Source organism: Callorhinus ursinus, unplaced genomic scaffold, assembly GCF_003265705.2.
Source record: "Callorhinus ursinus isolate GAN/ISIS: 27379988/994484 unplaced genomic scaffold, GSC_fseal_2.0 scaffold48, whole genome shotgun sequence".
NCBI classification, from domain to species: Eukaryota; Metazoa; Chordata; class Mammalia; order Carnivora; family Otariidae; genus Callorhinus; species Callorhinus ursinus.
Genome location: NW_027397110.1, coordinates 10,327,650 through 10,355,130, shown reverse-complemented (window position 1 = coordinate 10,355,130; position 27,481 = coordinate 10,327,650). Strand labels below are relative to the sequence as shown.

At 57.0% G+C, this 27,481-nt stretch overlaps 1 protein-coding gene and 1 long non-coding RNA gene across 13 annotated transcripts in view; both read right to left on the bottom strand.

The window, feature by feature from the left end:
• Positions 1-11,465, bottom strand: part of LOC141370871 (uncharacterized) — a 36,019-nt gene extending 24,554 nt beyond the window's left edge. The window contains exons 1-2 of the long non-coding RNA XR_012375335.1: positions 11,264-11,465; positions 1,704-1,869 (exon numbers count right to left, since the gene is read on the bottom strand). This is a non-coding gene — a long non-coding RNA (uncharacterized lncRNA). The remainder of the gene's footprint in view (positions 1-1,703; positions 1,870-11,263) is intronic.
• Positions 11,466-20,736: 9,271 nt separating this feature from the next.
• MFNG (MFNG O-fucosylpeptide 3-beta-N-acetylglucosaminyltransferase) overlaps positions 20,737-27,481 on the bottom strand; it is a 43,926-nt gene continuing 37,181 nt past the window's right edge. For 3 of the 12 annotated variants that reach the window (XR_003210204.2, XR_003210205.2, XR_012375327.1), the window contains one exon: positions 20,737-26,867. The gene's annotated coding sequence lies outside the window, so the exon portion shown is untranslated. The remainder of the gene's footprint in view (positions 26,868-27,481) is intronic. The other 9 variants (XR_003210198.2, XR_003210200.2, XR_012375332.1 and 6 more) reach the window with 8 other exon arrangements.

Here is a 27,481-nt window from a genome sequence, read left to right as displayed (position 1 = left end):
CCCTAGGCACGTCAGAAAATCATTTTTAGATCATTTTTGAAAGGAATTATGATGGTGGCAGTGGCTAACGCTTACAGAGGGTCCACGATGCGCCAGGAACCACACCAGGGGCATCGCAATCCCCAGAGACCAGCAAGCCCAAGATGCATGTGTGTCATCTCCATTTTAGAGACTGGAAAACTGAGGCCCCAGACCCTACAGCGGTAAGTGCCGGAGTCAGGACTCAAACCCAGAACTCTGCCGTCCCATGCTGCTTCCTACTCGAATTATCAAAGTGAAATGCTTGCTTCGGAGAAGTACCTGGGGACTGAGGGGAGAGAGAGATGACTCTCAGTGTGGCAGTCACGGAGGGGCAGGCTCCCAGGGGAGGAGGAGTCAGGGCAGGTGAGTTTGGACATTTGGGGAGACAGGTGCCCAGGGGTCCAATCCCAGCCCCCCTGCGCGCGTGCCTGCTGTGCGGCCTGGGGCAAGTTACCTCCCCTATCTGATGCCTCAAAGGCAGGTATCAATGCCGGGTATCCTGGAGCACAGCAAACCTGAGGGACAGGGACCAAGGCACTTGGGGACCAGGAGAGAACATGCGGATGGGGGGGACTTGTCCACTCAAAGGCCCTGAGGAGGAGGAAGGCTCCAGGAGGCAGAGGTGGGGACGCCTGGCCGCAGAAGTGGGAGGGAAGAGCAGGATGAGCCTGGAAGTGAAGGGCACAGCTCAGACCCACCCACTGTGCCTCCGTCCTCCCCAAAGAACCAAGCCCAGGGCCGCAGTTCCTCCCTGTGCCCCCAACCCCCCCCTACGGAATCCCCCCCACCCCCCTCGCTCCCTGCGCGGCCCCTCTAGCGGCGCACCCAGCACCGGCCCTTCCCCGGGGCCCTCCACACCTCGGCAGCCACAGCCCCTCCACGTGGGGACCACCTCGTCCTAGAGACGGCATCTCGCTCTCCTTAGCAACCACCAACACGGTGCCCAGACCGCCAGCCTCCTCCCTCCGTCTCCTCCTCTCTCCATGGAGACCACAATGCCACAGAGGCGGCTCCCTCGCCAAGGCAACCACTCGGTACCCGCCCGGACCACAGCTCCCTCCACGTGGCCACCACCAACACAGCCGTGGTGACAGTGACAGTCTCTCCCCTCGGGAGCAGCCACCAGCCCCAGCCCAGACGGAAGAGCTCCAGCCTGTCTGAGGCCTCCAGCTTTCTGACCGCCCTCCCCACGGAATTCCAGACGCCCGAGACCAGACCCGCTATTGATTCTGCCCCACGTGTCTCTGCTCCCAGCTCACTCCCAGCCCCTCGGTCTGCCCCTTTCTACAGTGGGAAGCCCCCCCCCCTCACCGCACCTCAGGGAGGAGAGGAGACCGTGCTCTCCCAGGCTGGGCACAGACACCCCGACCCCACTGGGGCGCAGGCAGGCCCCGCCGGGCCAAGGGGCAGCAGTGCGACTCCCTCCCACCCGCCACGGTGGGCCTGTACCGGCCTCCAGAAAGGCCTGCCACTCAGCCAGCTGCCTCATAGGCCCTGAGGAAGGGAAGCTGGGGAGGGGCAGGTGGGGACGCCCACAGCTGGGGGCGGGCCCCCCCCCCCCGCCCCCCAGCAAGGCAGGGAGGGCCGGACGGGAGACAGGCCCAGCTACACCACAGTTCGCAAGGCCAGGTCATGTGAGCCCTGCTCACACTCGCACACGGTCAGAAGGACCCTGTCCTTACCGATGTCTGAGGGCTAAGGGGGCCCTCCGGCCCACAAGGCTCTATCCCTGGCCTGGTCTCAGGGAGGCCCCCCTCGGCGGCAGCCGGCAGCAGCAGCAGCAAGAGCAATGGGGTCTCGGGTCCTGGTCCAGCTCCGGCGGCAGCAGCTTCTCACCCAGGTCCTCTCCTCCTGCGAGGAAGCGAGGGGGAGAAAGGGGAGGGAGGGAGAGGAGAGGAGGAGAGAAGGAGGGGGAGGGGGGCAGCAGGAGGGAGGGAGGAGGGAAAATGCTGAAGTCTTGAAGGGTACACTCACTTCTTTCTTAGGTTTCCCATGGCAACCGAATATACCACAAATGAATATCAGTGTGAGAGAGGGAGGAGGCAGAGAGAGGGGAGGGATGGAGGGAGATAGAGGCAGAAGATGGAGAGAGATGGGGGAGATGGAGGCTGGGAGGTGGGGAGATGGAGGTGGGGAGATGGAGGCTGGGAGGTGGGGGAGGTGGAGGTGGGGAGATGGAGGCTGGGAGGTGGAGAGATGGAGGTGGGGAGATGGAGGCTGGGAAATGAGGAAGATGGAGGTGGGGAGATGGGAGGCTGGGAGGTGGAGGCTGGGAGCCGGGGGAGATGGAGACAGGGAGATGGAGGCTAGGAGGTGGAGAGATGGAGGTGGGGAGATGGAGGCTGGGAGGTGGAGAGATGGAGGTGGGGAGATAGAGGCTGGGAGCCGGGGGAGATGGAGGCTGGGAAATGAGGAAGATGGAGGCAGAGAGGTGAGGGAGATGGAGGTGGGGAGATGGAGGCTGGGAGGTGGAGGCTGGGAGGTGGAGGCTGGGAGCCGGGGGAGATGGAGACAGGGAGATGGAGGCTAGGAGGTAGGGGAGATGGAGGTGGGGAGATGGAGGCTGGGAGGTGGGGGAGATGGAGACAGGGAGATGGAGGCTGGGAAATGAGGAAGATGGAGGCAGAGAGGTGAGGGAGATGGAGGCTAGGAGGTGGAGGCTGGGAGCTGGGGGAGATGGAGACAGGGAGATGGAGGCTAGGAGGTGGGGGAGATGGAGGTGAGGAGATGGAGGCTGGGAGATGGAGGCTAGGAGATGGAGGCTAGGAGGTGGGGGAGATGGAGACAGGGAGATGGAGGCTGGGAGGTGGAGAGATAGAGGCTGGGAAATAAGGAAGATGGAGGCAGAGAGGTGAGGGAGATGGAGGCTGGGAAGTGGAGAGACGGAAGCTGGGAGATGAAGGAGATGGAGGTGGGGAGGTGGGGGGGGAGGGAGGCTGGGAGATGGAATCAGAAAGATGATGGGGAAGAGAGCTGGAAGGCTGGGTCCCCATCCTACCCCACGGGGCTCAGGAGTGAGGGGAGGGAAGGGGCTGGGACCACAGGACTTCTTTCAATCCCTCCCTGGTTCCTGGAGGAGGGGCAAACAACGATGGGTGGATTTTCTGGGTGCTGAAGGGACCCCATTCCTACCACCCCACCCCAGCCTAACCCATGTTCCTGACCCCCGCAGGGCCCCAGGGCCTGGAGGTTCTCCCCACATCCCAGCCAGACACCCCACTCAGTCACGAACATGCACAGCATACCCAGGTGGGGATGCCCCCCACACCCTCCCACTCCCTGTGGGCAGGTGCTCACATACACAGCCCCTCCCTTCCCACATGGGCAACCACACCACCCTCCTATTGGTCACCCCAACACCAACCAGACCTACTCCTTCTACAACTGGGCCCCAGCCCCTCTGCTGCAGGGAACAAGCACCGCCCCCCCGCCCCGCCCCCCACCCCCCCACCCCGCCCAGCTTATCATCTCCCGTTGATGACTCGGGCACACACACCCCTTCTCCCAGTGTGCCCACAGCGCGTGCCCTGCTGGGTGTAATGCCGCCATATGCACTCACCCTAAGAGTAATGCACCTATTGACCTCCACCGGCACAGACACACGCACTTCCAGACAGACGTGCCTCCACCCCGCCTTCCTCCATCTGTGTGTACACATGCACACGCATACACTCACTCTCTTCCCCCAGAGGCCCCTCTCCCTGCCTGGCCCGCACCCCCCACCAGCCCAGACGGTCCTCCCAGCCCTCCCGCACAGGCAGGAGGCCTTGGCCCCCTCCACACTGCCATTCATAAACATACGTAGACCCTCCCAGTGCTGGCAGCCGGCGGCCAGCGAACAGAAGTGCGCCCCGGGGCCCTGTGCTGCCCCGCTCCAAAGCAGAGGACAAGGACGCACCAGCTGGCGCCTGGAAAGGGCTCCCAGGCCCAGGTCCCCAGGGATCCCTCCTCCACACTGGACCCTGAGCCCGGTGGCCAGCAAACACCCTCACGCACACCAGCACCCCCCAGGACACTCCGGCAGCAACTAACACCCGAGTTCCACAGCCCCTCCGACGGCCGCGTGCACAGAGACCCAGAGGCGCTGTCCACAGCTGTCCACAGAACCCCGATAGAGCGGTGCGCACCTGAACACGCCGACTCACACTTGTGCCACCATGCCCGCGGGCCACGGCACACACGCCCCTCAACACACCCATGGAAACGCACTGGCGCCCACTCACCGTGGACGGCCCCCCACACGCACTCGGGCTTCGCCATACACACCCAGACAAACATGCCCACAGGCACGGGGGCCCCTACACGGCCTCCCACGCCAACGCGCACGGGCCCCCGGCACACCAACGCACGCGGAACCACTCCCAGACCCCCCTCCAGCACACGCCGGGCCACGCCTGCACACCCGCGGCGCCGCCCTCCCAGCCCGTCCATACCCATCTGACACACACACCCCGTCGCCAACAAGTCGCAGGCCCTCGCTCGGGCCGCCCCTCCGCCCCCTTCCCGGGGCACGCGCCGCGGCCTGCCGCCAGCCCCTGCCTGGCCCCCGCGGGTTTACGATCCCGCGCACCGTGCCGAGCCCAGAGGCCGTGAAATTGGCTGCGAGCGGCAAGGCATGCGGCTGCAAATTCTAAGCACAGGGAAGTAAGGCAGAAACCCGGCGGGCTGCGGGCCACGGCGCGGGCGCGGGGCGGGAGGCTGGCGGACCCGGGCGCGGGGCGGGGCGGGGGGCGAGGGGGTTCCGTGAGCGCGCTCCCGCCCAACCCGCCGGCGTGCACGTGCCCCGCTGGGGTGGGAGGGCAGGGATGGCTGCGCGCGGGTGCGCCCTGGGGGCCCGCCGTCCGGGACGCGCACCGGGGATGGATACACCTCACCGCCCGCGGGATCGGGACCTGCCTCCGCCAGAGCACCCTCCAGATGACCGGCCTCGGGCCACAGCTACGCAACTCTGCGCTGCCGCCTCCGGGAGGCCTTCCCGGCTCTCCGTCCTCCTCCGGCTTCTCTGCTCCCACCTCCACCGCCTGGCAGCCCCTGGCCTCTGCTCGCATGCACAACTCCAGGCTCAGCTCCACCTGCACCCTGGCACCAAAGGAAGGGACAGGGAGGGCATGGTCTCTCCAAGATGCCAGGCCGGCCCTCTCCAGTCTCACTTCATCCCCACGGCACTTCATGCCTTTACCAGCTGTGCGAACTTGAACCCGTGACCGCAGACTCTGCCTCTGTTTCCTCGTCTGGGCAGCAGGAATGAAGCAGAGGGTTGTTTTGAGGGTTTAAGGAGGGCCACTGAACAAGCTTAGAACAGCAGTCGGTGACCGTGGAGATTATTAGTCAGTATTGGCCTGGTCTTGCGGCAGACAAGGGGCCACACTTCTCTGAGCCCAGGCTTCTCTGAAAAAGGCCGATGCCTTTGCTGCCTCCCCACCTGTGTGGGAAATCCGGAAGATGCAGCCCCCTCAGCTGCCCTCCAACCAGCAAACATGGGTGAATTAATAGTCTGGAGGTGCATTAAAAATGCAGGTTCCTGGGCCCCACATCAACCCTCCTGAATCAAAATCTCAGCCAACGAGGCCCAAGAATCTGCATTTTTTAACAAACACCCAGAGACTCTGGCGCTCCCTGACAAAAAGGATAACGCTCCCTTTCTTAGCCCAAAGTTTCCTGTCCCGTGTAATGGATCCCCAGCTGCATTCCAGGCTCATCTTCCCAAAATCCACTCCACGCTTTCCGACCTCCAGACCTTGGCTCCCACCGTCTCTCCACCCGGCCTGCCCCCACCCAGATGCTGGCTGGCCCTCTTTCACCCTCCTCCAGCCAAGATTAAACAAGATAATAGCCGGTGTTGAGCCCTGCGCCTGGCACACAGCAGGTGTGCGGTCACGGGAATCCGGCCTTGCCCTGAGCAGAAGTGGGCCCCGCCTCTCCCATCCTGCTCCCCAGGCTGGCTCAGCACCTGCCCTGCAGCCTGCTCGGCCAGCCCATCAGGGTCAGGTCCACAGACAACCAAGAACCCCCCTGTGACCCAGGCCCTACTGTGTGTAGGCCCCACGCTGGGCACTTGGCAGATGTTTTACGTGTCCCATCTCTCTTCCAGATGTTCCATGTGACTCCTCTGTGTGCGTTCCTGCCTGAGCCCCGGGCCCAGCAGTTATCCCTGGGTGAGATATGCTTGTGGGCACATGCGCGCGCGCACGTGTGTGTGTGTGTGTGTGTGTGTACTGACTGCAAAACGCGTCAGTCCATCCTCAATAGTACATAGATAAGAAGAACTTGCACAGGTCATTTTTGAGGGCCTACTAGTCTGCACCTGTGTGGAGCTGATGTACTAGTAGGAGAGACAGACAGGAAACAGCTAAACAAGCAGAACCATGAACACCCTCCCCTGCCCTGACCCTAGTAGTGAGAAGCGCAGAAAGCAAGGGAGGTGGGCTGCCAACCCCATCACTTGTGTCTCTCCGCCATCCCAGGAGAATTTCAGAGACAGAGGACAAAGATCCGCCAAGGAGGGAAACTGAATCAGGCCTGAGTCTTGGGTCTGGGCCCTGAGCAGGCTGGTCAGGCAGCCCTTCAGAACTGCTCCCCACCTTCCCCCCTGGGAGAGGTGAGGACCAGCGTGCAGAGGCCCATGCAGCATCACACATATACACACGGTCACGTACACGCACAGGTACACACACAGATATGCCCTGCCCCCTCCCAGCCCCTCTGCACCTTCCAGCTGTGGGGACAGGCAGCTCCCAGGCCCCACTCACACCTCTGCGGGGCCCCCTAGCCCGGCTCCTGAAACAGTTTCTATGTATTTCAGGGGGTGAACGTAGAAACTGAAAGGAGAGGGAGGGATACACACACACACACACACACACACACACACACACACATACACAGCCCAGGACCCACTCCAGAGAACCAGGAATGAATAAGGGAGACAGATGGGAAGGGGGAGGGAACTCATCTAATTGGCACCTACTATGTGCCAGACACAATGCTCCGCACTTGACATTCTCTTATGTAACCACACTGGAAAAGTTAGGAACCCGGCATCGTTAGCCCCACTTTATATTGAGGAAGCAGGGCCTTCTGGAAGGGAACTTACTCGCCCAAGACACACACCATTAAAAAGAGACAGAATTTGGACGCTGGGCCCCTAATCTTTCCGCGAGCGAGACAGGAGGGAGAGGACGGTAGAGTGGCCCAGGGGGACTGCAGCTGAGGCCGTGACAGCCTCCGAGCCTGGGGAAGATACTGATCTGGGAGCAGCGTCCCCTCCATCACCCAGGGGCGCCCCCCCGCAGAGGACCCGCTGGGTGCCGGCGCTGTGCTCGGTGCTGGGGGACAACAAGAGAGCGTGCTGCTGGCTTCGGGAATGTCACAGGTCACGCTGGGGGACAGGGGGCACAGAAGGAATGTGGACCAGGCCTGAGACCCTTTGTGCCCCTCTGTCCCTGCAGCCAGCATCACACCCACTGCTTCTCCTGCTGACAGATGAACAAGGCAAGGCCCAGAGAGGCCCCTCACTCAGGGACACCCGAAGACGCAAAGGTCCCCTGGCAGAGGAGTGCACCGATTCGTGGTGCTGTTGTGGGGCTTCTGGTCCCGGTTCCGCTGCTGTGTGGCCCTGAGCTGGTCTGCAACCTCTCTGTGTCTTGTGTGGGAAATGAGGAATAAGAATAGCTGTGCTGCAGAAGGTTCTGTGGGGATTAAACACTTACAAAGAGCTTCACCCCGGGGCCTGGCTCTTGGGCTCAGTGAATATTAGCTCATAGCATTATTATTATTATTACTATCACTGTAATTATTGCTGCCAGTGTCACCAAGCAGCCTCGGCTTGCCCGGGTGGCTCCCTAGCCCTCAGGGCCTCTCTGCGGCCTCCCTGGGGACTGTCTGCAGAGAAGAGGGGGAGGGGCTCTATTATTCCAACCCCCAGAACCACCCCCCACCCCCTGAGGAATAAGGGCCTCTGGTAATAATGGCAGTGACTCTGCCCCAGGTGCTGAGCCATGAGAAGGTTAATTTAATAGGGGATTGGACGGGGCAGTGAGAGGCAGAGGATTGAGTTAACCTTCTGGACTGCCGGTTAAGGAGGCTCGGGCTTCCAGGCGACCCTGCTTCCTGGCTTTCTGCTCTGCAAGGCCCAGGGCACCGCCACCAACTGTGGGGGGACAGAGCTGGGCCCGGGGGGCACTGTAGCTGGAATGGGGGAGGGTAACCGTGATGGGTATCTCCCGGCCCTGTGCGTGGATGCCACACTTTCACACTTGCTCACTGAGCCTGCAAGACAGCAGCCGCCGCCTCGCAGACAGAGGAGAGCAGGGCTGACCCCTGTTGTCACACACAGCCGCTCAGCCGAGGTGTCACTGGAACTGGTTCTGCTTCCAAAGCACACGTCCCGCAGACTTCAGGGAACAAGGAAGCCACACTGGGGAGCGGGCATGGAGCGTGCTAGAAAAGGCTCAGCAGCCGGAAGCACCCATTTCTGTCACCCTGCCTATCGCTGAAGCTTGCAGGGTGGAAGGACTGGGGGTCGAGGCAGCCTCTTACAGTGGCCAGTGGACCCTCCGCCTTGGGGACTCCCCACCTCCACTGCACAGAGCTCCCTGTCCTGCCATAAAAACAATGAAAGTGCCTGCAGGAAGGGACCTGCCCATCCAGTGTGTCTCCCAGCACGCACCCACCGAGCTGGGGAAGGCAGATGGGGGCAAATGCTTGCTAAGGAATCAATCAACAGACAGCTTGCTTTACCATTCGGACCTCAGTTTGCTCATCTGTCAAGTGTCACATGATAGCAGCCGGCCGGCCCGCCCCACAGGACAGCTCTGAGGATCCGAGGAGGCAGAAAGTTCTTTACAAAGTTCGACTCCGAGCTGGAGGACAGGAGGCCAGGGACGTGGTAGACAGAGCCCCCACATGGGCCAGGCACCCGGCACCCCGGAGGCTCACCGTCTCCCGTGACACCCCTCACCTTTCCAACCACCCCTGCCCCAGGTTACACATGAGACACGAGGCCCGGAGAGGTGACAGGAAGGCCTAAATCACAAAGCACAGAGTGGCCACATGGGGCTGGAACCAGCGGGCCCCGTCCCCCTGGCTGTGCTGTCACATAAATTTGCTCACACAGCCTCGCTCACAAACACGTATCTCCATGACCTGGCTGGGGCTGGTGGAGAACAGGGACTGTCGGGGGAGGGGAAGAGGCACCCCACTGAAAGATGGGGGGCAGAGGAGAGGCCTTCAGGAGAGGGGCCCCACACCCACTTGGGGCATCTGGAGAGGGACCACTCACTCAGGGGCTCCATCCTCCTCCCCCTCTCACGGCTCACAACACAGGGCACAGAACCACACTCAGCCACACGCCCTCCCACTTGACATCACACACTCTGGCTGCTGAGGGTGACCCCTCACCCTGCTGTCCCAGTGACGTCACTGGCAGCCTGGAGCTGATGTCACACCCAGAGCTTCTCACTGACGTCACACCCACAGACAAATGCTGACGTTACGCACACTTCTCCCAGAGACCCCTCCCCCTTCAATTACTCGTCTTTCTTGCTGCTCAGGGGCAGATGGCCCAGAGGTCGCCACCCACGTACACAGCTCGAGTCACTCAGGACAGGCGTTCACAGACAGGGCCTGAGTGTGCATGTGCGCGTGTGTGCATTCCTCACAGGACACACGTTTACACACATGCGCAGGCCCATGTGCCCTGCCGCTGGCCTAGACACAATCTGTCCCACAGGTGCCCCCCAGGCCACGGGCGCAGGTGTGTGAGCCATGGACACACATGTACACAGGCAAATCCTCCCCGCCCCACACCCGTGATGCGGCTCCTTGTATGAAAATGTCCCTCAATGACTAAATCGGGCAGCCCAGGGCTGTCAGCTTCTACCACATTCCTCCAGGTGTTGCCAGCACCCCCCCCGCCCCCCCGCCTGCTTCTCTCCTCCTCCGACAGCCTGGCCTGCTGACAGCGACATCCGCAACCCGGACACACACACACACATACTCCAGTCCAACACCTGTGTCTGGGCAGGGGGGGCAGGGGGATGGAGGCAGTGCCCTCCAGAGGTTGCCACTGGGCTAGGAAGGGTTCGGGGAAAGGGGCAAAGCACGGAGCGCACAGCGACAGAAAGTGCCCTCAAGTCCCATGTTCCTCCCGAGCTCAGCCGAGGGCCAGCGCCACCATCCCCTTCTAACCTCTCTCCTTGGGCATGCCTGACACACTGTGGCTGCCTCTGTCCTGGACACACGCTCCCCGAGTGCACACACAGACATGCAGACCAGCTCTGTCCTCTCCAAACATTCCAAGAAAATCCTGCTGGGCCACAGTGTGTGTGTGTGTGTGTGTGTGTGTGTTCAGACAGAGCGAGCAGGGTCCATGCGTGCACACAGCGCTGTGTGCACACACAGGGCACACACGTCCCTCCCCACGTGCACACACCACCACCCCCCAGCCAACACGCCCACCCCCCTGCCCCCATCTTCTGCCAGTTGCTGGAGTCCACACATGCAAACACACACACACACACACACACACACACACACACACACACACACGCAGCCCGGCAGTGGCCCTCCCTGCCAGAGCTGCAGTCTATGCCGATTTCTGCTGCTTCCCAGGGCTGTCTCCCTGCTTGCCCCACACCAGCACCACGGAGAAGGGGGCAAAGCCTTTGCAAGGATCCCCACCCACCTAGGGGACCCCATTCCCCGCATCTGGTCCTCTTAGCAAATCCATCGCCCTCCTGCGGGTAAAGGGGGTAAAGCCCCACCCTGCCCCCCTCCCCCTGGAGCAGCACCAATCAAACCCCCCCTTACCAGCTAGGAAGATGAATTCCTCGACCCCGGCAGCACTCGGGGAGAGAGGGGGCTAGAGTCCCCGATTCGCCAGGATGGGGGCAGAGAGGTGCGGTGTGGCACTGACTGGTACAGCCGTCCACCATCGAGCCTCCGCACCACCCCCCAAAAATGCTCACCTCACCGACCGTCCTCCGCGTCCTCACACCACGCCTCCGCCCACCACCACCAGTACCCCCCGCACTGGGTGGTCCCCCGGGGGTCTCACAGCGATCCCCAGACCCCGGAGCCCCTGGGGGTGGCTTTCCCTGTCTCATCCTCCCCCCCCCACGCCCCAGGATGTGTCCCCCGGCAAGCCCCACCCCCACCGGCGGAGGGGGGTGCCCTCCGGGTTCCAGCCCTCACTCCCACCGCCTCCGCCGGCCGCGGGCGCTCGGATCCGGAGGGATTCACTTACCTCCAGCCCAGCCGGGATCCGGGCCGAGCGCCGCTTCCGGCGGCGGCGGCGGCTGCGGGGCCTGCGCGCGAGTGTGAGTGTGAGTGTGAGCGCGGGTGCGAGTGCGCGCGGCGCCCGGCCGGGGCTCGGTGCGTGTCGTGTGTCTGTGGCGTGGCCCGCGTGTGCGTGTGTGTGTGTGTCTGCGAGCGAGCGTGTGCGCGCAGACACCGCCACCCCCGCCTCCCCGTCGCCGCGCCTCTGCCTCGGCGGGGCCCGCCTCCCGGGAGGGGGCCGGGGCGCAGCGTGCGTCAGGGGCCGCGGCCGGCGGTCTGTCCGTCCGCCCGGGCCCGCCCCGGCGCCCGGCTCCCTCCGCAGGCCTGTCCGCAGCGAGACCCCGCCCGCCCCCTCTCGAGGCTGGCTCCTGCCACCGCCACACGCGCACGCACAGACCCACGGCCGCGGGGCGGGGGCCGCGCCCGGCTCCAACGCCGCAGCTGCAGCGCCCGGGAAGGCGGCGGCGGCCGCGCGGACCCCGGAGCCCCCGGCCCTGGCCGGGCGCCCGCCCCCCCCCGGCCCCCCCCCGCCCCCCCCCCCCCCCCCCCGGGGCCGCCCGCGGCCCCCCCCCCCCCGCCCCACCCCTCGACTCCACCTCCACGGGACCCCCTCCTCACCTCGTCCCCGCCGCCCGCCGCCCGCGCTCCACCGCTGGCAACCCGAGAAGTGCGGCTACTGCGTTCCCATTTTACAGGCGAGCCAACTGAGGCTCGGGGGAGAGGAGTGACTCGCCCAAGGTCACACAGCGAACTTGACCTCAGAGACAGTGTTAGACTCCAGATCTCGACCCTTGTGCAGGGGCTCTCAGCAGCGGCTCACTACCCTTCACCCCCCCGCCCCCCGAGACGCTTCTTCGGCCCCTAGCCCCTCCCTGGCCAGCACCCCCACACACCTGTGCCACCCGCAAAAGGGTAGAAGCTAGGGGGAGGAGGTAGGAGATGCAGAAAGAAAGCTCTGGCATCCGGGCCTCTACTCCTGCACTTGGGCACACAAGCACCTGGTGGGGAGACTCGGCTTGTGTCCTGTGCACACGAAGAAACGCGCGCCTTCTCTCGGCCCCCACGATCCGCAAACCCACACGCTGAAGCCCTGCCTGGAGCAGGGCCTCCGCGTCTCCATCATTGAGGACAGGCATCCATCCAGTGCCTGTCCTCAGGTGGTACACAGCAGAACGTGAGATCCGGGCCGCAGGAACTCGCCGCAGGAGCATCCCATCCAGGCCAAGAACGGCAGCGACTCCCGGGAAGGAGCCACGGCCCGAGCTGAATCTTGACGGATGAGTAAGAGTTGGTCAGCTGAAGAAGGTGGAGAGGGATGTATCAGGCTGTGGGAACAGCCTATGCAAAGGCACAGAGGCGTGAAACAGCCTGGTGTGTGTGTGTGCAGGAATCTCCACAGAGCTGGGCATCACTGGTGCAACAAGAACGTCTGCTCAGAAATTCCTCCCTCCTGTCAACGGGGACCAGGAAAGCAGGTCCAGGATGAGACTGGGAGGACAGAGAAGACCTGGGACGCAGGCCACCTTTATCTCCCCAAGTAGGAGACAGACAACAGGGTTGCACCTCTGCCCTCCACAACTGCACCCCAGGCTGCTTAGCACACTCCTACCCACCCTTCAAGGCCCCTCACTGCAGATCCTACAAGTCATTACGCTGTCTCTGCCCTCTGAACTGAGCCCTCCTACAGGGCAAGGGCTGTTCGGAACGCATTGCATGTTCCCCGTACAGAGCTGGGGCAAGAAGCAGGGTCCCAGGCCAAAGTCCTTGCGAGAGGAACCTTCCCCCACCGCCCCGCTCACCTCAGGAGGAGACACAGCGACTCCTGCGCCCTCTGGCGGATAGAGTGCGCAACTGCAGAGAGCTCCCCACCCCGCCCCCCGCCCCAGTATTACCTCCGTGCGGCTCTTGCGAGCAGATCCTCTTCAGAGGTGGGCACTGGTGAGGCCCGCCTAATCCGCTCCGGCCCAAGGAACTAAGCCATGATCTCAAGACATACCAAGCAGTGGGTGGCCAAACAGCCTCTTCTGGTTCTGCTTGGATGACTTTCCCAGCCATCTGCGAAGGGACAGGTCACACCCCTCTCTGAGCCTCAGTTTCCCTTTGGTGAAATGAGAATAACAAAAGCAGCCCTGTCCCCAACACAATGCTGGGCTCACTACATGAGCACTCCCTTACCTTGGGACCTCCAGGTCTAGCTGGTTTAGCTCTGGGGTGCTTTTGAGCTCTAAAATGTTCTAAGACTCTCTCCCTGGAGACTGTCCTTAGTAGGCAGACATAGACTGGAAAGACTTTCAAACTCTTAACTTAGTCACTGCCACTAAATAGAAGAGAGAGTTGGCCTGGGCTCACCGAGGGTCATGGTGGACCACACTATTGGGACACCCGATTGGGCATTCTCTAGATGAGCACTGTCCAATAGAATTTTCTGTGATGGTGGAAATGTTTTATTTTTTTAAGATTATTTATTTATTAGAGAGAGAGTGCACACAAGCAGGGGGAAGAGCAGAGGGAGAGGGACAAGCCGACTCCCCACTGAGTGTGGAACCTGCCCCTGCGCAGGGCTTGATCACATGACCCTGAGATCATGACCTGAACAGAAATCAAGAGTCGGGCGCTCAACTGACTGAGTCACACGGGTACCCCTTTTAAAAAAATTTTTTAAAGATTTATTTATTTATTTATTTAGAGAGCCATGTGATGGTGGGAATGTTCTACCTGCACTGTCCAATGTCACTAACCACATGTGGCGGTGGAGTGCTTGAAATTGTGGCTAGTGTGGCCGAGGAACTGAATTTTTAATTTTTATTAATTTAGGTTTAAATAGCTGTATGTGGCTAGTGGCTACCATGTTGGATAGTGCGGGTCCAGAAGGACAGCGACCTCCTCGCTAAAATAGAGCCCGTAGGGAGCTCTCTCACACACACACACACACACACACACACACACACACAACACACAGCTCCCCCAGCACCCTGGCCAGGCCTAGGGAGCAGGGGTGATAAGGAGACTGCCTAGAATCTCTCTAGATGGACAGGTAAGGTTGAGACACACGTGGGCAGCAATATGTCCATCTCTATAGCCATTGTCCTCGGTCAGGCCTTGCTGTCTTCCACCTGGACACCTGGACACCTGCGACAACCTTCCTCCTCACCCTCCAATAGCCCCTACGCAGGGAGGCAGTAGGTTTCATTTCTCATGACGATGCCAGATGATTGGCAACAGCTGCCTGGATTCTCCCATTGCAGGCAGTGTCATGATCAATTGGTGTTGTCTGCCTTGGGTGCAGCCATAGGCACCAGTGGTATGCCCTCTCTGCTAGGGAATCAAACCCCAACTCCTTAACTTGCCCAAATAAGGCCCTTGGCAGTTGGGCCTTTACTTACCCCTCCGGCATCCTCTCGTATCACCCCACACATGCTCTGGGTCCCAGCGACTCCAATCCCTGCCCTTTCCAGAACATGCCATGAAACTCTCACCCCATAATCTCCATACCATTTGTGTTTTTGATGCTGCTGTTCTCTCAGCCTGGATGCCTTCCCTCTTCTCATATTCCCTCTCCCCTCTCTACTTCCAGTCTTTCATCAGGTACTGCTCAAAGGCCACCTCCTCTGTGAAGCCTCCCCTGACTACCCCTAAGCTGAGCTGGCCAAGTTGCTTCTTCCTCCACTGGTTCCTGGAACACTCTGTGTGGGTCTGAATGACAGCATGCATCCTATCGTACTATTATTCATTCTCACATGTGTCCTCCCCCGACTTACTCCTCACCCATCACCTCCATCATAGTAGCTACTGTGTATGGTGGCTCACTCAGGACCAAGCACTGTGCAGAGCGATTTTCATACATTATTCTCACTAATAAGCCACCAAAGTGGACATTAGGGGGCTTTTGTTCTGGGAACCCGGCGTCTAGCTCCCTTCCCACCAACGCCACAATGGCCCCTCTCCCCACCGCCATGTGGGGTCTTGGTGGAATGCGAATCCAGATGCCCCCCAACCCGCCTGCTGGGCTAGTTGAGCTATCAGAGGAGTGACACGTGGACAGGAAAAACCACCGAAGCAGAACCATCCCAGAAGCCTTAGTGCCCGATGACAGACAGGTGTTTCCAGCTGCCTGGACCCCCATCCTGGACCCCAGACCCTGTCTGTTCTGGAATCTCCCAGCGGTGCCTGGGAGCTGCCTCTAACAGCCCACCACTGAGTGCCCCTTGTCCCTGAGTTGACCACATCCAAATGAGCCCACAGCCCTGGCCACATCGCCATGAGGACATTTTTTCTGGAAGCTCTTCTTTTCTGAGGGGCTCAGAGAGTGAAGCGGTAAGAGCCAGAAGAACACAGGAATGCTAAAAGCTGCCCGTGCTGTTTAAGGTGAACAGCAAGATCCACCCTTTGTACTTAGATGAATTGTTTTTCACTTGGTCTACATGGCATTTTGAGTTGATTAAGAAAATTAGGTTAAGCGATGCTTTTAGTGAAACACACAGATAGCAGAGTATGTATGAGGCATCACATTCCTGTTTGAGATCCAAACCAAAAAGCAGATTTTCCGCTGTGTCTCCGATGCTGGAAGCAAGGCTACAATCACTTGAGACAAGACCTAGTGATGAGACACAGGACCCAGAAGGGAAAACTGAAGCTCCCCTTCCTAAAATCTCTGCACCTTGCCCACCATGGAGCCATCCCGATGGAATATAAAGACGTGGAGACTGAGCTTCTCGGGAAGGGAGGCCCTTTACCTTGGGAGGGTTTTGTTTTGCTAGGCACTGTGACAGGTCAGGGTATGCAAGGTTGAAGGCAGGGGGCAAATTCCCAGTCCTAATAAGGATGGGAGGATGCGGAGCTGGGGGTTGAGAGAAAGTGGGTGGTGGGGGGAGAGGAGATTGCTGGTCAGGAGAGGAGGGATGCAGCAAAATCCCCAGAGGAGGCTTGGTCATGAATGGATCTTGGAGAACACACACATTTCCAAAAAGGATTTTTAAGTCATTTTGCCATGGAGTGTGCAATATAATCCCCCCTCCCCACTTCAGCCTCCCCAAACACCTTCCCTGCCCTGCTTCCTCTAGAGATGTCTACATGCTCTTCTTTGTATGGTCAGTATTAATTTACAATCACCTACATATTAATCATATTGCATTAATTCTTTCCTCTCACGTTTTCACCCAGAATTATTTTGCTCATGGATATTTTGCAGCAATTTACTTTAGTGAGTGTTTGCTATTTTCAAACTCTGTACTCTTGTTTATCTGAATTCATTGTATTTGGCTGTGAAAGAGATTTTTTGATGGTTATCGACTTCTAGGTCATCGGCTGTTTCCTTTTAGCATTATGAAAGGTGTGACACTATTTACTGACAAAAAAAAAATAGAAAAGTCTACATGCTTGTCATATTAGCCATCTGTGGCTGTGTTAACACATTACCTCAGAACTCAGTGGCTTATATCAGAATTAAAAAAAAAAAACAGTTATTATTGTGCTGTTACTGCAGTCAGGAATTTGGGAGTGGGTGATTCTTGCTTGAGAAATCTCCTAAGATTGAGTCAGGCTGCTGCTGGGGCCGCACTCATCCGAAGGCTGGGCTGGGGCTTGAGGAGGTTGGTGCCAGGCAGTGGGCAGGAGGCCTCGGTTTGTGCCCCATGGACCTCTCAACAGGATTGCATGAGCGTCCTCCCAGCATGGCGGCTGCTTCCCCCAGAGCAAGAGCAAAGAGGAAGCCACGGGGTCTTGTATGACCTATCCTCCGAAGTCACACGTCCTCAATGTTTGCAATTTCCTATTGGTTACACAGGTCCGCCCCCCTCACCATCGGAGAGAAGGACACAGGATATGAATTCCGGGAGGAAGGTATCCTCGGGAGCCATCTTGGGAGCCAATGGGCTTGAGGTCAATCAATTATATTGGGGGGAAATTGAGAAAGTTCTGTGTTCTGCATCCAGACTAGCAGAGGCAAAAACAGAATTAGGAGTATAGATACTGGAGCTGGAGAACCTAATTCCATAGGATTCTATGATTCCGAGAGTCTCTAGTCCTCATATCCACGAATCAAGGGCAGCTCAAGGCTAATGGGGCAGGAAGAATGTACATAAAGTCCCTGATGAGGCTACACTAGAGGCTGGCTGGGTGTGCATCCCCCAGGAGAGGGTGCCTGTGAGGCTCAGAGGCCAAGGCCACACTCTAGGGGATATTTTGAAGTGTCCACGGGGATACCCTTTGACCCACAGATCGAGTTATGGGAGGGCCCCCAGGGAAGTTCATTAAGGGTGCTGATGGCATCCTGCCTGCCTGGCTTGGAGCTGAGATTCCTGGGTGGTGAGCTTGGCCAGCCTGCCTCCCCACCAGTCTCAGTAAAGCAGACCTGGAGGGTACCCTGGGACAGGAAAGGAATGAGATCCCCACCCCACCCCCACCCCCATTGATCTACCTGGTGTCTCCACTGGAAGGTGAGCAACTCCCAGATCTGGCCTTGTCCGACTTGGTCTGTGCCCCAGGTGCCCAGGCACTCACCAGGCACAGAGGGGAGTGCTCTGGGTGGGAGGGCCCTCATGAGCGGCCCCACCCAGTGGCACAAGGGTCAGGCTGAGAGGCTGAGGCTGCTCCAACACAGGTAGGGTCTGCATGCATGTGACAGACCACCTCTCGCAGCCTTCAGAGCCAGGAGTCACTTCTGAGACACCCCCCAGGGAGATCCAGAAGGGGATAAGGGGGGGTCCAGGCACTGTGCATCTACCGGATTTTTGCTGCCCACTAGCCAGAGGCTGCTGAGCCCCACGCAGCCAAGGTGTCTGCCATTCGGGTCTAAGCACCCTTACATGGGGACTCAGAATTCTGCCGTCCAGGGACTCTTGCCGGGCACCTCAGGCCTCGGTCCTGCAGCCAGAGCAGGGGAGTGGCGTGAGTCTCTGCTGGCTCAGCGGCCACAAGGTCAGCCAGGCAGCCTGCGTTATTAAACCATCTATCTGGCTCTGCCCAGAGGGATGCTGGGGTGGGGGTAGACTCCATTCTACTGCCTGGGTCCAGAACTGGGGCAGCCGGAGGCCCCTGGGAGGCTGGAGGCCACCAGCCTCGTGGCCTGGCTCGCCACCGTTTTCCTGCTGCCGGCCCCAAGACTCAGGATGCTTCAGGGACCGGGGAGACGCTGACTGGCTGGTTTCCTCCTGTTCTTTCTCTGTTCAAAAACTTCCCGGCTCTGACTCCATGGGATAAAGTGCCACTCCTTACTCTAGCATCTGGAGTTTTCTGCAACCTGGCCACATTCTACCCAGAATCATAATAATAGCTCGAAATTGGGGCGTTTACTATTTCTTTCAGGCTCGATGCCAAGTGTTTCCCATGAATTAAAGTCTCAGCGAGCAACGACAGCTATCTTAGGAGGTACTTACTGCTCTTATGCCCATTTCACTGATGAAGCTCAGAGATGCTAAGCAATTTAACCAAGGCTGCCCAGAGGGAAGGAGCAATGCCATGATCCACCCAGGTTTTCCTGCTGAGGGAGCCATGCTGTAGCCCAGAACGCTTGGGGTATTTGAGGCTGGTCGTCCCATTCTCAGCCTTTATACTCAATGTGCTCTCGGTCTAAAATCTGGGTGTCTGAAGGTCCCTGTGGGCAGGAGAGTAGCTGTGTGTTCCCGAGGTTCTGTGGGGAATGGAGGGTGTATGCCTGCTACCAAGTTACTCAGACCCCAACCCCGGTGCCACCTTGATGGCGCCCGGGGCTCCCCACAAACCGGAGCCATCCACGACCCCTATGAGCTCTGCCTCCAAAGTGTACCCTAAACCCAGCCCCATCCCTCCCCGTCTCTGCCATACCAGCAAAGGCGGGGTCCATCCTCTTCTCCTCTGTTCGATCAGAAGCCATCATGCAGTTAGCACTCCCAAAACGTTTGTGGAATAAAATGATCCAGTTCGTGCCTGAGGGAACAAATGAAGGAAGGAAAGAAGGAACGAAGAGTCATCCGAGGAGGAAAGCAAATGTCTGGGAGAATGGGAAGGTGAGTGAATTCAGCTCTGCCCTGGGGGCCAGGGTGGGGGCCCTGGGCAGAAGGAGAGCGGGCACAGGAAGAGATGCCCCAGCTCCCTGCCAGCCTGACAGGTGCAGAGGGGCAGGCAGGCAGCGCACCCAGAAGGAACGAGGCACAGACGCGTGACATGGCCAGAGCAGCAGGGGGCAACTGAGACCCAGGAAGGCAACCCCGGACCCTGTCTTCGTCCCTCCTCAGGCTCTGCAAGGTCCTTCCCAGCCCAAGCTCGGGTGCCCAGGAAAGGTGGCCGCATGCCCTGTCTACATCCCCTGGATTTCCCGGATGGTGTCTCTCCCTTCCTGGCCCACAGCCCAGACCTCAGATAAAAGAGCGACTTCTGCCCTTGCTCACGCGCGCAAATCCTTCTGATTGTTCTGCCTGTGGTTTCCCTCAAGCTTCTCTCAAATCTCCTGCTCTCCCCGTCCCGGCACCTCTTGCTTGGAGCCCGTGGAACCAGGTCCCCACAGCTCCATCATTTTATCCTCAGAACAAGCACTAGACAAGCGTCCACGTTCCCAACACCAGCTACCTCTTGGTTTCACTGGGTCCGGCCAGACCGATGTGGGGCTTTCCCCCCTACTTCTGCGGAGGAAAGTTTCTGCCAGCGGCCCAGTTCCCTCTCCCTCCCCTCTGGTGCCTTTCCCAGAGCAGAGCCCAATGAGCAGCACACTCAGCTCCCAGCACCAGGAGGAGGAGTCCCCACACAGGACCTGGAGGTGGGAGGACCTGTGAAGTCAGGGGGCTGTGTGCGAACCAGGAGCGGAGTGAGGCAGGTGTCAGGGCCACAGCCAAGCAGGCTGGAGTTCAAGCGGGGCAGGTCCCAGACTCCTTGGAGAAGATACCAACATCCTTCACCATGTATAGGGGGCCTCCCTTCGTGCCGTTATATACAACCCGTCAAATCCTCACAGCAACTTGAGAGGAAGGTATTAATCAGGGCTCATTGGTTGCAAGTGACAGAAACCCAACTCAGGCCCAGTTTGAATTGACTTAAACTCAAAAGAAGATATATTGGCTCCCAGAACGGGGCAGGCTGGGAACGCTGTGCCTGAGGAAAACTGGGAAGGAGAAGGAGGCCATCTTGAATGCCATCAGCATTCATTCTCTCTCTCTGTCTCTCTGTCTCTCTCTCCCTGGCTTAGTTCTTTCGGGCCATAGTCCCTCTGCAATGGAACCAGGAGTACCCACAACCCCGGGCTGACAGCCTCCCAGACTGACGGGGAGACTGAGAGAGCTTTTCCTCCCGTTCCAAGCTGAACAATTCTAGGGAAGGGCTCTGATTGGCCCAGCCTGGGTCACATGCTTACCCCCCTGGACCAATCACTGTGGCCAGGATGATGAGGGCAAATTAATGGCCCAGCCTGGGTCAGGTATCCCCACTCTTGTCACCGGGGGAGGGACCCTGGGCAGACAAAAGCAATAACAGCAGTGCAGGTTTTGTTTGGTTTTTAATCAACATCTTATTTTGGAATAATTTTAGGTTTCGAGAAAAAAGGCAAAGGTAGTGCAGGAGCGTTTGGCCGTGTACCCTTAGCCCAGCTTCTCGCGATGTTGACGTCTTACATAACCACGGTATGTTTGTCAGAACTAAGAAATTAGCATTGGTACATTGCTATTAACTAAACTCCAGACTCCACTTAGATTCGCCCGTTTGTCCACTAACGGCTTTTTTCTGTTCCGGCATCCCGTCCCGGAGACCACATCACATTCACTCATTCCGTCCTCTTCGTCTCCTCCGCTCTACGACGGGTTCTACTTCTTCTCTTGCTTTTCATGACCTTGGCAGTTTTGAAGGGTACCGGTCACGTATTCTGTAGCCTGTCCCTTGGGGCTTATCTGATGTTTTCTCACATCATGGGTCCCAGGACCGGGAGAAGAGCACAGAGCTGTGATGCCCTTGCCCTTGCTGTGTATCAGGGGGTAGGTGACATCCACATGACTGGTGATGCCAACCTTGAGCACTTGGGTAAGGTGGGGATTTGCTCCCATTTGACACATGGAGAAACTGAGGCTTGCAGAAGCTGAGCTGCTTGCTTTAGAGTGAGTAGCAAGACAAAATATGAACCAGGCCTGTCTGACTCCCATTATCCCACAGTTCCTTGGCGTTTTAGACGGGAAAACTGAGGCAGGAGCCCAGCCCTAGGGATGGGAAGGTGAGAAAGACTGCACCATGGAATCTACATGTGAGGTTTCCAGCAAGAAGCCGGAGCCCAAAAATTCTTCTTGCAGGTGCGAGGCCCTGTCCGGACTGGCCTGGGAGCCTGGAAGCCACAGTAGACTCTAGCCAGGAGGGGCAGGGAAAGGACACAGGCTGACACAAGGACCATGGCTCAGCTAGGTAGGAAGTATGAAGGAAGGAGGGAATGGCAAGTGTGACTAGGCCAGAGCAATCCAGGAAGGCTCCCTGGAAGAGAAGGCTGAGATTGTAGGAATAGTCGAGAAGGCAGCTCCGGTGAGAGGTCTGTCCCAGGAGACAGGAGAGCAAAGTGTTTCAGACCAGGTGCTGTGAAATCCAACAAGACTGGGTTCAGTTTCTTGTGCTATCACTGCCTGACAAGTGGTCTTGGGCAAGTGACCACTTCTCGAGCTGATTCCGGGCTTCCTGGCTCCGAGGCTTTGCCTGCCCTGCTCCCCTGAAATGCTCATTCCTGCGCCAGCTCTCAGACCTCTCCATCCTGGCCCAGCTACATACTTTGCGGGCCCCCTTTTTCAAAAATGATTAAGGCTTTCAAGATAGTGAGGCAGGCCATTAAAGTGTGGGGTCCTTCAAGGCAGGGGTGACAGCACGGGTCACATGCCCATGAAGGTGACCCCGTTCCCAGCCCTCGGTGACCACCCAGACCCTGCGATCTGACAGCCATATTTTCTCTACGGTTCCTTGGCCATTCATCCCCAGCCGCCTACGGGCACCACTGGGGCCATCCTACCGAGCAGCTGCTTTGCTCTCACGTGGCTTGTCCTTGTCTTGCCCTGGGTGGAAGGTTGGAGGAGATGAAAGCCAAGGTGCTTCCAAAAGTTAAATTTGATGTCCTTTCATTTTATGGCTTTAATATTTTTTTGTCAGGAAGCTTCCCAGCTCCCACACCTGAGATGCCAAGAGGTGAGGGGTCAGGGTTTCCCTCATGCGGTCTCAAAACCCTGACGCCCCCAGGCAGCGTGGAAGTTTTAGAGGAGAAAATAACAGGTGGAAGAATTTCATCCACTTACATTGTGCAAATTTGAAATGTAAAATTAATGGCGATTTTTGTAGAAATCGCTGGGTTCTTAAAAGTGGTATGTGTTTTCCAAAGTACATCAGTCGGGGATGGTGGGTCCAAAGGGACCAACCTTCCCTCAACAGGGTGCTGTCAGCCTGCCTGGCACACATTTTTGCATTTTGTGCGTTACTACTCGTTTGTTAACTTTGCTTCCCCACCCCCTTGTTGTCAAGTGGCAGACTATTAGAATCAGCCTGCCGGCACACATCTCTTCCCTCTGCCGTGAAAACGTGTGCAACTTGCTTAAGCTCTCTGGGGTTAAATGTCTGTATCTGAAAATTCGAGAACTAAATTAGTTCTATGTCTTGGGTTCCTGTTCTGGCTTAAAAATTCTAGTGATGGGGAAAAAAGCCCACAACCATTTGATTCTGCTCATAGTTTTATGGGTCAGGAATCCGGGAAGGGCTCAGCGGAGCACCTCACGCTTGGGGTTCTTGTGGGGGTGCAGTCAGATACATTCTGGGGCTGCCATCGTCTGATGGCCCAGCTGGGCTTGCAGCATGTACAAGATGGCTCACTCACAGAACTGGCGCCTGGTGTGTGCCCTAGGTTGGCAGCTAGCTCTGCTGGAGCTGGTGACCAAAGTGCTTACCTCCATCATGGCAGGATCAGGGAGCCAGGCTTTTTCCAGAACAAGCGTCCCGGGAGAACCAGGCAGAAGCTACACGGCCTTTTCGTACCTGGCCTTGGAAATCACAAGTCATCACTTCCCCTCCTTTCCACTGGTGATAAGTGAGTCACTAATGCCAGCACAGATTAAAGGGGAAGGGACATAGATGCCACTTCTTAATAGAAGTGTCCCCCAAAATTGGGACCATGTTTTCAAACTGTCACAACGTATATAAAGCACTCAGAATGGTGCCGGGCACATAGGAAGCCCTTAAATGCATTTGCTGTCAGGTTATCGCCCTGAATAACGAAAATGGATTGGTAAGACAAAAATGGCTTGTTGAACCACTAAAGTAGGGATGAGAATATTAATGTAAATTTACATTTCAGAAAAAGGCATAAACATCCACTGTGAAGAGGATTTTGATGCGCCTGTGGAATGTGCTGGTTTGGAGAGGTAGGATTTTGCACAGGGAAAGAGGAAAAGTAAAAATAGAAAGGACAACCTAAATAGCTGAAACTGAAGTCACGTCATACCTACGACCAGCGTGGGGTCTCTCATGTCGGCTCGTCTGGCGGCAGCGAGGAGCCTCTGAAGTTTGCACATCTTTCCCCCCAACAAAACAATCGAGCCATCGCTCTGGGAAACCACTGGAGTGTTTCTAGAACAAGCACAAAATAAAGCTTTCCAGTACAAAATTGATGACTTCCATCCCTAAAGGCGGAGAAGGGACCAGAAGCCCAGAGGCATTATTCAAAGGTGCTTGCCTCGTAGAGAAGCCAGGTAGAAGCTATTCTATTGTTGAGACAGTTACAGAGCCAGCCACACGGTGAGTGACAAGTCAGAGCGGACAGGTTTAGCGGCTGGCAAAATTATTTTCTCTCTTATCCGATAACACTATTGGGAGTGTGGGGGCGGTCCGTAAAATCAGCGACCAACAATGTAGAAGGTGGGTGGTTATCCCACAGATGCGCTGGCAGGTACCTCCCCGTACAGATGCACAAAACCACTGGTGCACAGGGCAGCTCAGACCTTGGCACGCGCACGGAACGGTGTGGCAGCAAGCCTCCTTCCTGCTCTTAGCTGAACCCGGCTGCATTTGATGGGCAATGTGCCCAGCGCTCAGCCCATCCTGAGAATTCTGATCCTGATTTCCCAGCCTCCCTTGCAGCTAGGGGTAGGCATGCAACCTCGTTCTGACCAATGAGATTGAAGCAGAAAGCAGCTGGTGGGTTTCCAAGAAAGCTTTTTTTTTTTCCTTTTAAAAGAAGTCAGACACAACTGGTGGGCCTTTCTTCCACCTTCTCCCCGCCTGGAACACTGACATAACGCTGGAGCCTGCTGTGGTAGTCATCTTGTCCCGCCTCCAGGCTTCTTGTCGGGTGAGGGAAACCACCACATTGGACACAGCAGACTGCTCCTTCCTCCTTGAAACCCTCTCCTCGTGCTCTCCTCCCATTCGAGTGTCAACTCCATGAGAACCAGGATGTTCGTTTTCTTGTTCACTGCTCAACCATCACTGCTGTGGGGGCTCAACACCATTCATTGGATGAATGAAGAGACTTCTAGTTGTCCCCTAATATCTACTCTCTTTTTCTTCTGCAGAAATAGAAATCTGGGGGCACCTGAGTGGCTCGGTCAGTGGAGTGTCCGACTCTTGATTTTGGCTCAGGTCACGATCTCAGGATCATGAGATCGAGCCCCATGCTGGGCTCTGCGATGGGCATGGAGCCTGCTTAAGATTCTCTCCCTCTGCCTCTGCCCCTCCCCCACCCCCGCCCCCTCACCGCTCACATGTGCACTCCCACGTGCCCTCTCTCTAAAAAAAAGAAAGAAAGAAAAGAAAAAAAATTTTTTTGCTGAGTACATAGCTGCCCAGATAAAGACTACATTTCCCAGCTTACTATGCAGATGGGTGTGGCCATATGTCTGGATTCTAGCCAATGAAATGAGAGCAGAGACAAGGAGTGCAATTTCCTATTCATGCCCTCTCAAGGAAAAGTGCATACCTCTTCTTTGTCTCTGTGCCCTTCCCACAGGCTGGAATGTGGCTGCAATGGCAGGAGCGGGAACGGCCATCTTAAACCAGACAGTGGAGCCAGCTACAAGTTGAGGGAGGCAGGTAATACAATGAAAACCTGCAACCGATCAGCGCTGGTCACATCATGCTCAGACTGTTATATCCGAGAGAAGTAAACGTCTATCTTACTTAAATCTCTGTCATTCAAGCTTTTCTTATAGCAGATCTATAGTCTCAGGAATGCATCTTTATTTACTAAAACATTGGTGGTTGGAGTTTTTCCAACAGACGCAGCCTGATCTGTACATATATGAAGGAAATGTCCTCCACGATGTATTTGGTCCTGTCCATCACTCAACATTGGTGCTGCAGAGGAGGACGTTCTTTGGTTAAGTTGATGATTACTTGTGAGCCACGACGTAGACCGGAAAGGGCCACAGAGATCAGGACCGACTCTCCGTTGCCGTGTGGGCTGCTAGGAAGGGCACTGCTATGTGGATGGAGGCACTTGCTTGGGATGCCAGTGGTCAAAGCTTACTCACAGTGAGCAGCTAGCAGACAACAATGTGTTTCCAGATCTTCATTCAGTGCCAAGAGAAATTGAGAATATTATAAGTGCAATCAAGCCAAGGCCACTGAGTGGACGTCTTTTTAGCCAGCTGTCAAAAGAGATGGGCTGAACAAAAGTCTGCTTTTCCAACCTGAGCCACTCTCGCTGCTGAATGAAGGTGCACATCAAGTTGGTTTTTTTTTTTAATGAGGGCCAAGATTCACAGTCTTTCTCTGTGATACAATAATGCCAATGAAAACCATTCCTTTGATTTTAAGAAACCTGACTTGTCTATACAGTTGCACCTGGAATAATGAGACTCTATCAAATGTTCACGTTTGATAAAAAGATATCAGGGTTTTTGAAAGACTGACTGGGGGGCAAATTTCTTGGTTCCCCCAACAGCCGTTGACGGTCCCAGTACTTGGCAATTCTCTCCACTGCTCAGGGGGAGAAATCGATGACGCAGCAATGAGCAAATTAAAAGCCATATCCAAGGGACGCCTGGGTGGCTCAGTCGGTTACGCATCTGCCTTCCAATCAGGTCATGATCCTAGGGTTCTGGGATCGAGCCCCGCGTCCGGCTCCCTGCTCAATGGGGGGCCTGCTTCTCCCTCTCCCTCCGCTGCTCCCCCTGCTTGTGCTGTCTCTCTCTCTGACAAATAAATAAAATCTTAAAAAAAAAAAAAAGCCACATCCAAGAGCTGCTGCCGCATAAGAAGAAATGTCTCCCGGCGTGAAACGCAACCAAAGCGGGGTCTGGGCCTTTGGGCCTGACAGCATTCCAGCTCCGGAGTGTGCCGAGCATGGCATCTTCCCTTCTGACGGCACCATAAAGAGGCCTCTGTGTGAAATCGCTTCTTCATCAGCTCAGGGGCTGTGTCCAATCCTCAAAGCCCAGGACCACCTGACCACCATCAGGCACCTGTCCCCGTCCCCACCAACCTGTGGCTGAGCGATGGGTTGTCTGCTCTGGTGAAATCAAGAGAAGCAGCTGCCTGGTTGGGAGCCGTGAGCTGCTGGATGAGCTAGCTTGTCATCGGGCTAGATGGGGAGGCCCGGCTCTTTCACACACTTGGCAAGTCATGTTGGAGGGCCTACTATGTGCCCGGAACATGGGGGCCTGGAAAGTCAAAATAAAAAATAGAAAAGACGGGGGATGACAAACATAATGACCTCTTCCAGTGCAAGAAAGTCACTTTTTAATTGTAGCAAAATAAACATAACGAAATTTAACCATTTTTAAGTGTATGATTCAGTGGCATCAAGCACATTCATATCCTTATGCGACCAGCACCCCCGTCCATCTCAAGGACTTGCTCACCCTCCCCAACTGAACCCCTGTGCCCATTTAACACTAACGCCTCATTCCTCTGTCCCCAGCCCCCGGTTAACGGTCATTCCATTTTCTGTCTCTATGGATTTGACTATTCCAGGTGCCTCACCTAAAATGGAATCCTCCAGAATTTGCCATTTTGTGTCTGGCTTCTTTCACTTGGCATTACGCCTTCAAGGTTCATCCGTGTGGTAACATGGATCAGAACTTTATTCCTTTCTTTAAGGTTGAATAATCTGCCATTGTATATGTTTGTTTTACACTTTTCATATGTTTATATATGTTCTGTATTTGGTTTATCCATTCATCAGTTGATGGACATTTGGGCTCCTTCCACCTTTGGGCTCTTGTGAATAATGCAGCTGTGAATTTTGGGGTGTGTTTGAGGCTCCGCTTTCAGA